This window comes from Bombina bombina, chromosome 10 (assembly GCF_027579735.1).
Source record: "Bombina bombina isolate aBomBom1 chromosome 10, aBomBom1.pri, whole genome shotgun sequence".
Classification (NCBI taxonomy): Eukaryota; Metazoa; Chordata; class Amphibia; order Anura; family Bombinatoridae; genus Bombina; species Bombina bombina.
In genome coordinates, this window is record NC_069508.1 from 156,445,644 (window position 1) to 156,452,498 (window position 6,855).

The following is a 6,855-nucleotide window of genomic DNA, read 5'->3' on the forward strand; positions in this document are numbered from 1 at the left end:
AAAAAACACTAAATTACAAAAAATAATTTTTTTACAAGAATTTTAAACTAATTACACCTAATCTAAGCCCCCTAATAAAATAAAAAAGCCCCCCAAAATAATAAAATTCCCTACCCTATTCTAAATTACAAAAGTAATCGGCTCTATTACCAGCCCTTAAAAGCGCTTTTTGCGGGGCATTGCCCCAAAGTAATCAGCTCTTTTACCTGTAAAAGAAAATACAATACCCCCCCAACATTACAACCCACCACCCACATACCCCTATTCTAACCCACCCAAACCCCCTGTTACGGTACCACTACCAACAGGATACCAAGGGTTAATACCAGGTGAACTATGTCCTGAATATGGGATCAGCAACTCACAACCCAGCCAGTTCCCCCCTCAAACATGAGACCAGGCTCCACATTGAAGGTACAAACAGAATGTACTTTATTGAGGGCTATATGCCCAGTATTTATGCAGGTCTCAGACCCGATGGGGGGTTGAAAGTGTATTGTACATTAGATAGAGGGAAAACGCCCTTTGACAGGCCACAATAGAATTACATTACTTAAGCAGATAAACAAGTTAAACACAAGACACACTTGAGCCTTTCTTATCACTTGGGTGTCTGCTCTCTGGATGGGATTAAACAATGTGAATGTTTATCACTAAACTTAATTACAGTACACAATAGCTGAGGCTAGCAACCTTGTCTTTAGAAAATAGCTTTTTAAAGCTGAACAAAGTTAACTCTTTCAGTACTGACAGAAGGGTCTGTCACATAGCTCCCTCCTAGTGTAACACTCCGGCAGACCCGGCTTGACCCTTTGGCGGGTCAACCTGGGGATGACCGGACTAGGAGGTGGTAGGCATGTCAGTTTACTGGGACAATCCATCTGTATTCCTGTTATGAGAGAGAATTCCTGCCCGTATAAATAAGGGTTCAACTTCTTCAGTGCCCAGACTAGGGCTAAACAGTCCTTCAAAATATCTTTGACTTCTTTACGTGTTTTTTGTACCTGCTCTTTATAGGTATCCACAATCCCTTCATACTGACATAGGGTGCCCTTGAGTTGCTGCACCTCACTATGAGCCAGCGTCAGCTTCTCCTCCAGTGTCGCTTAGTTTGTCTTTAATGTTTCATGTTCCACTCTCAAGCTGGTGTTTTCTGCAGTCTGTCGGTGCAGCTTGTCTAGCAGAGATTCACGTTCTAAACGCACTTTTTCCTCTGCGCTCCACTTCTCTCCTGCTAGCACTGTTACGTGATTGTTTATCGTGACCATTTCATCCTCTACTTGACTCTTCTCCTTCATCAGCACATTGTAACGGGACTTCCACGTATCAATAGCGGATAGAGATTTACTGAGCTCAGCGTCCTGGGGCTTAGCAGCAGGTGGGTCAGTCTCTGCTGCACGGATCTGGGCACGGGTAGTCACAGGGTTAACATCAGCGGGACCCATAGGCAGAAACAAGGGGGGCCAAGTTATTTCCAAGGAGAACATCAGCTGGTAAGTCCTTCATGAACCCCACATTCACAGGTCTAGCGCCCACTCCCCAATCCAAATGTACCCTGGCAACAGGTAGGCGGAACACAGCGCCCCCTGCTACCCTCACAGCCACAGTGTCTCCAAGTGTGCTGTTTCTCAGACACCAAGTTCTTTTGAAGCAAGGTCATGGTAGCACCAGTATCCCGTAGACCACTGACCTCCTTCCCATTCACTTTAACCAGTTGCCGGTTATTCCAGTGGGCAGCTTGCACAAGGTCTGCTTCATGTAGGATGCCCCAGCATTCTTCCACCTCTACGCAGTGGGCCGCAGGCTGAGGGTTACGTGAGATTCCGCCGGCAGGTCTTCTCCAGGACTGTGCTTGGTTCGCTGCATTTAGGGGACACTCTGGTCTTTTGTGCCCAAGTTGCTTACATCCAAAGCACGAATAGGCTGTAAGTAGCCCCGTGAATTGAACCGGGCTCTCTGAGGATAGTTCGTGGCTGAAGGCGGTGTGGTATAGCGGTGCGCCGGGGGTTGGTAACTGGTAGCTGCTGGGGTGACTGTGGGTCTGTACTCCACTCTGGCAGGGGGCTTAGTGGTAGCAGTGTCCAGTTTGCGGGCATCCGTATACTCATCTGCCAAGCGAGCCGCTTCATGCAGGGTGGAGGGTTTACGGTCCTGAACCCACTCTCGAACTCCTGCGGGTAACTTGTCAAAGCAATGTTCCAACAGGAATAGCTGCAGCACCTCTTCCCCAGATACGGCTTGGCACCCCGCCATCCAGTAAGATGCTGTGCGGTGCACCTTACATGCCCACTCCACGTAGGAATCACCAGTTAATTTAACAGTGTCTCTGAACCGCCTCCTGTATGCCTCCGGTGTAACTGCATACCTGGAGAGCAGAGCCTCTTTTACAGCATTATAATCCCCGACTTCCTCCTCTGGAATGGCCCGAAAAGCCTCGCTGGCCCAGCCGGATAATTTTCCGGATAATATCATGACCCAGTCCTCTGCGGGTACCTGGTGTAGTGCACATTGCCTCTCAAAATCCGCAAGGTACCCATCAATCTCTCCTTCTGTTTCCAGGAAGTTTTTAAAAGCTGCAAAATTTACTTTTCCCTTTTCCACTGGGGTTGCTGTGACTTGGGCTGCTGCAGCGCCGCTTTGGCGAAGTAGGTTGGCCTCCACAGCTGCTATGACCCGGTCGATAATTTCCACAGACGGGTTGGGGCCATAATATGCCAGTCTTATTTTAACCGCCCGATCAAAGCTTGCTTCTTCGGGGGTTCTGTCTGATATGCTGGGCCCATTGGTTCCTTCGGTCCCTGGTACTCCTTCCATCTTAGTCAGTATTGTAATAATACCCCTCTTCCTGAGGTTACTGGCTTGTGTAGTTGCTCTTCTGGGCGATAAGGATCATCCCGTCGCTTGCCACCAATTGTTACGGTACCAACAGGATACCAAGGGTTAATACCAGGTGAACGATGTCCTGAATATGGGATCAGCAACTCACAACCCAGCCAGTTCCCCCCTCAAACATGAGACCAGGCTCCACATTGAAGGTTAAAACAGAATGTACTTTATTGAGGGCTATATGCCCAGTATTTATTCAGGTCTCAGACCCGATGGGGGGTTGAAAGTGTATTGTACATTAGATAGAGGGAAAACGCCCTTTGACAGGCCACAATTGAATTACATTACTTAAGCAGATAAACAAGTTAAACACAAGACACACTTGAGCCTTTCTTATCACTTGGGCGTCTGCTCTCTAGATGGGATTAAACAATGTGAATGTTTAACACTAAACTTAATTACAGTACACAATAGCTGAGGCTAGCAACCTTGTCTTTAGAAAATAGCTTCTTAATGCTGAACAAAGTTAACTCTTTCAGTACTGACAGAAGGGTCTGTCACACCCCCCTTAAAAAAACCTATCACTAACCCCCTGAAGATCTCCCTACCTTGAGTCGTCTTCACTCAGCCGAGCAGAAGTCTTCATCCAATCTGGGCGATGTGGTCCTCCATCCGGGCGAAGTCTTGATCCAAGCGGCAAAGAAGAGGTCCTCCATCCGGGCGATGTCTTCCTCCAAGCGGCAAAGAAGAGCTCCTCCATCCGGGCGATGTCTTCTTCCAAGCGGCATCTTCTATCTTCTGTCTTCTGGATCCATCTTCATCCCGCCGACGCGGAACATCCTCCTTCCCCCGACGGACTAACGACGAATGAAGGTTACTTTAAGGGACGTCATCCAAGATGGCGGCCCTCGAATTCCGATTGGCTGATAGGATTCTATCAGCCAATCGGAATTAAGGTAGGAAAAATCTGATTGGCTGATTCAATCAGCCAATCAGATTGAGCTTGCATTCTATTGGCTGATCGGAACAGCCAATAGAATGCAAGCTCAATCTGATTGGCTGATTGGATCAGCCAATCGGATTGAACTTCAATGTAATTTTGTAATTATTTTAACTAGGTAGCTATTAAATAGTTAATAACTATTTAATAGCTATTGTACCTAGTTAAAATAAATACAAAGTTGCCTGTAAAATAAATATAAATCCTAAAATAGATACAATGTAATTATTATTTATATTGTAGCTATATTAGGGTTTATTTTCTAGGTAAGTATTTAGTTTTAAATAGGATTAATTAATTTAATTATAGGAATATTATTTCGTTTAATTTAAATTATATTTATGTTAGGGGGGTGTTAGGGTTAGACTTAGGTTTAGGGGTTAATACATTTATTAAAGTAGCGGCGACGTTGCGGGCGGGAGATTAGGGGTTAATAATTGTAGGTAGGTGGCGGCGATGTTAGGGAGGGCAGATTAGGGGTTAATACAGTTTATTCTAGTGGCAGATTAGGGGTTAATAAATATAATATAGGTGTCGGCGATGTTGGGGGAAGCAGATTAGGGGTTCATAGGGATAATGTAGGTGGCGGCAGTGTCCGGTCGGAAGATGGGGTTAATAAGTATAATGTAGGTGTCAGCGATAGCGGGGGCGGCAGATTAGGGGTTAATAAGTGTAAGGTTAGGGGTGTTTAGACTCGGGGTACATGTTAGGGTGTTAGGTGCAGACTTAGAGAGTGTTTCCCCATAGGAAACAATGGGGCTGCGTTAGGAGCTGAACGCTGCTTTTTTGCAGGTGTTAGGCTAATTTTCAGCCCAAACTGCCCCATTGTTTTCTATGAGGATATCGTGCACAAGCACGTTTTGCCAGCTTACCGCTACCGTAGGCAACGCTGGTATTGAGGGTTGAAGTGGAGTTAAATTCTGCTCAACGCTCCCTTTTCTGAGCCTAACGCAGCCACTCAGACAACTCTAAATACCAGCGTTGTTTAAAGGGTGCGCTGGGAAAAAAAGCAGCGTTAGCTACGCGGGCCTTTACAGTCAAAACTCGTAATCTAGACGATGGTTTATAAGCATGTTCTGCATATAGATTTTACTATGAGAGACAAAGTCTAATTATTGCAAGAGGAGCTTCAGTGACCCTAACATGAATGGAATATATCGGACAATTAAATGTAAATTTCATATATTGGAATGCAAAGGTCTCTGGAGATTTCATGAAGAACCAAGACTCATAGACGTAACCCTTTTTCTTTGTTTGTTATTAGATTTTGTAGACTGTTTTTTTACCCTGCTTTATGCTTTAAATGTAATTGAAGGCAAACTAATAAAGATATGTTTTAAAAAAATAAAATAATGTAAGCTTCATTAGTATTAAATGGTTTTACGGAATGTTGTAGAGTTTTATCTGATGTAACTCTCAATGAAAAAGCACTAACTATAATGCTGCTGTGTAAAGTGTAGCTTTTTTTAAGCTTAGGGACGTAGACGCAGTAGATGGTGAATCACAGCACAAACACCAAGATTACAAGTTTTGCACTATACCGGTAGCGTAAATAACGTAAACAAATTAGCGCTATCACACTTTCCAAAGCGCTGCTATTACAAGTTACTGAAAACCCTTCTCCTGTTGTGCGGTATGGTACAATTGATGTCTATGGGAAAAAGAAAGTTATGTTAAAACCTAACATAAACCCCTAGTCTAAATACCACTAATCCACCGCCTCCCTGACATCGCAGACACTAAATAAAATGATTAACCCCTAATCCGCCCCCCCAACATCGCCGACACTAAATAAACCTATTAACTCCTAAACCACCGGTCCCCCACATTGCTACTAATAAAATAAACATATTAACCCATAAACCGCCGACACCCCACATTGCAACTACTTAAAGGGACATTAAACCCCCAAAAATTATTTTGTGATTCATATAGAGGATACAATTTTAAACAACTTTCCAATTTACTTATTTTATCTAATTTGGTTCATTCTTCAAAAATTCTTTGTTGAAGAAATAGCAATGCACATGGGAGAGCCAATCACACAAGGCATCAATGTGCAGCCACCAATCAACAGCTACTGAGCCTATCTAGATATGCTTTTTAGCAAGGGATATAAAGAGAATGAAGGATATTAGATAATATAAGTACATTAGAAAGTTGTTTAAAATTGCATGCTCTTTCTAAATCATGAAAAAAAAAATATGGGTTTTGTGTCCCTTTAACTAAAGCTATTAACCCCTAAACCTAACACATCCCTAATTTTACATTTTAAATTAACGATCTGTAAATAAATACAAACTTACCTGTGAAATAAAAAAAATCTAAAATTACTAAAAATAAAAAACTAAGATTACAAAAAAATAATAAACAAAATTATCCAAAATAATAACAATTAAACCTAATCTAATACCCATATAAAAACAAAAAAGCCCCCCAAAATAAAAACGTCCCCATACCTAACAATAAACTACCAATAGCCCTTAAAAGAGCATTGCCCTGAAGCAATCAGTTTTTTTCCTTATAAAATTACAAAGTCCCCCCTAAAAGTAAAACCCTCCACCCAACCAACCCCCAAAATAAAAAACCTAAGTTTAAAAAAAACCTAAGCTACCCATTGCCCCTAAAGGGACATTTGTATGGGCATTGCCCTTAAAATGGCATTCAGCTCTTTTGTGCTCAAAGCCCTAATCTAAAAAAAAAAAACACACTCAAACCCCCCCCCCCCAAAAAAAAAACTAACACTAACCCCAGGAAATCTACTCACAGTTCCTGAATTCCAGACATCCATCTTCATCCAGACGGCAAGAAGTCTTCATCCATCACGGGGGCATCTTATATCTTCATCCTAGTGGCGCGGAGCTGTGGAGGCTCGGAGCATCGTCGCTGGCTGTGTGGACATCCAGGGTGGAGGATCCTCTTCATACGATCGCCACCATACACTAGAGATTGAATGCATTTCTATTGGCTGACATTTTCAAATCAGCCAAAAGGATGAGAGCTACTGAAATCCTATTGGCTGTTCAAAT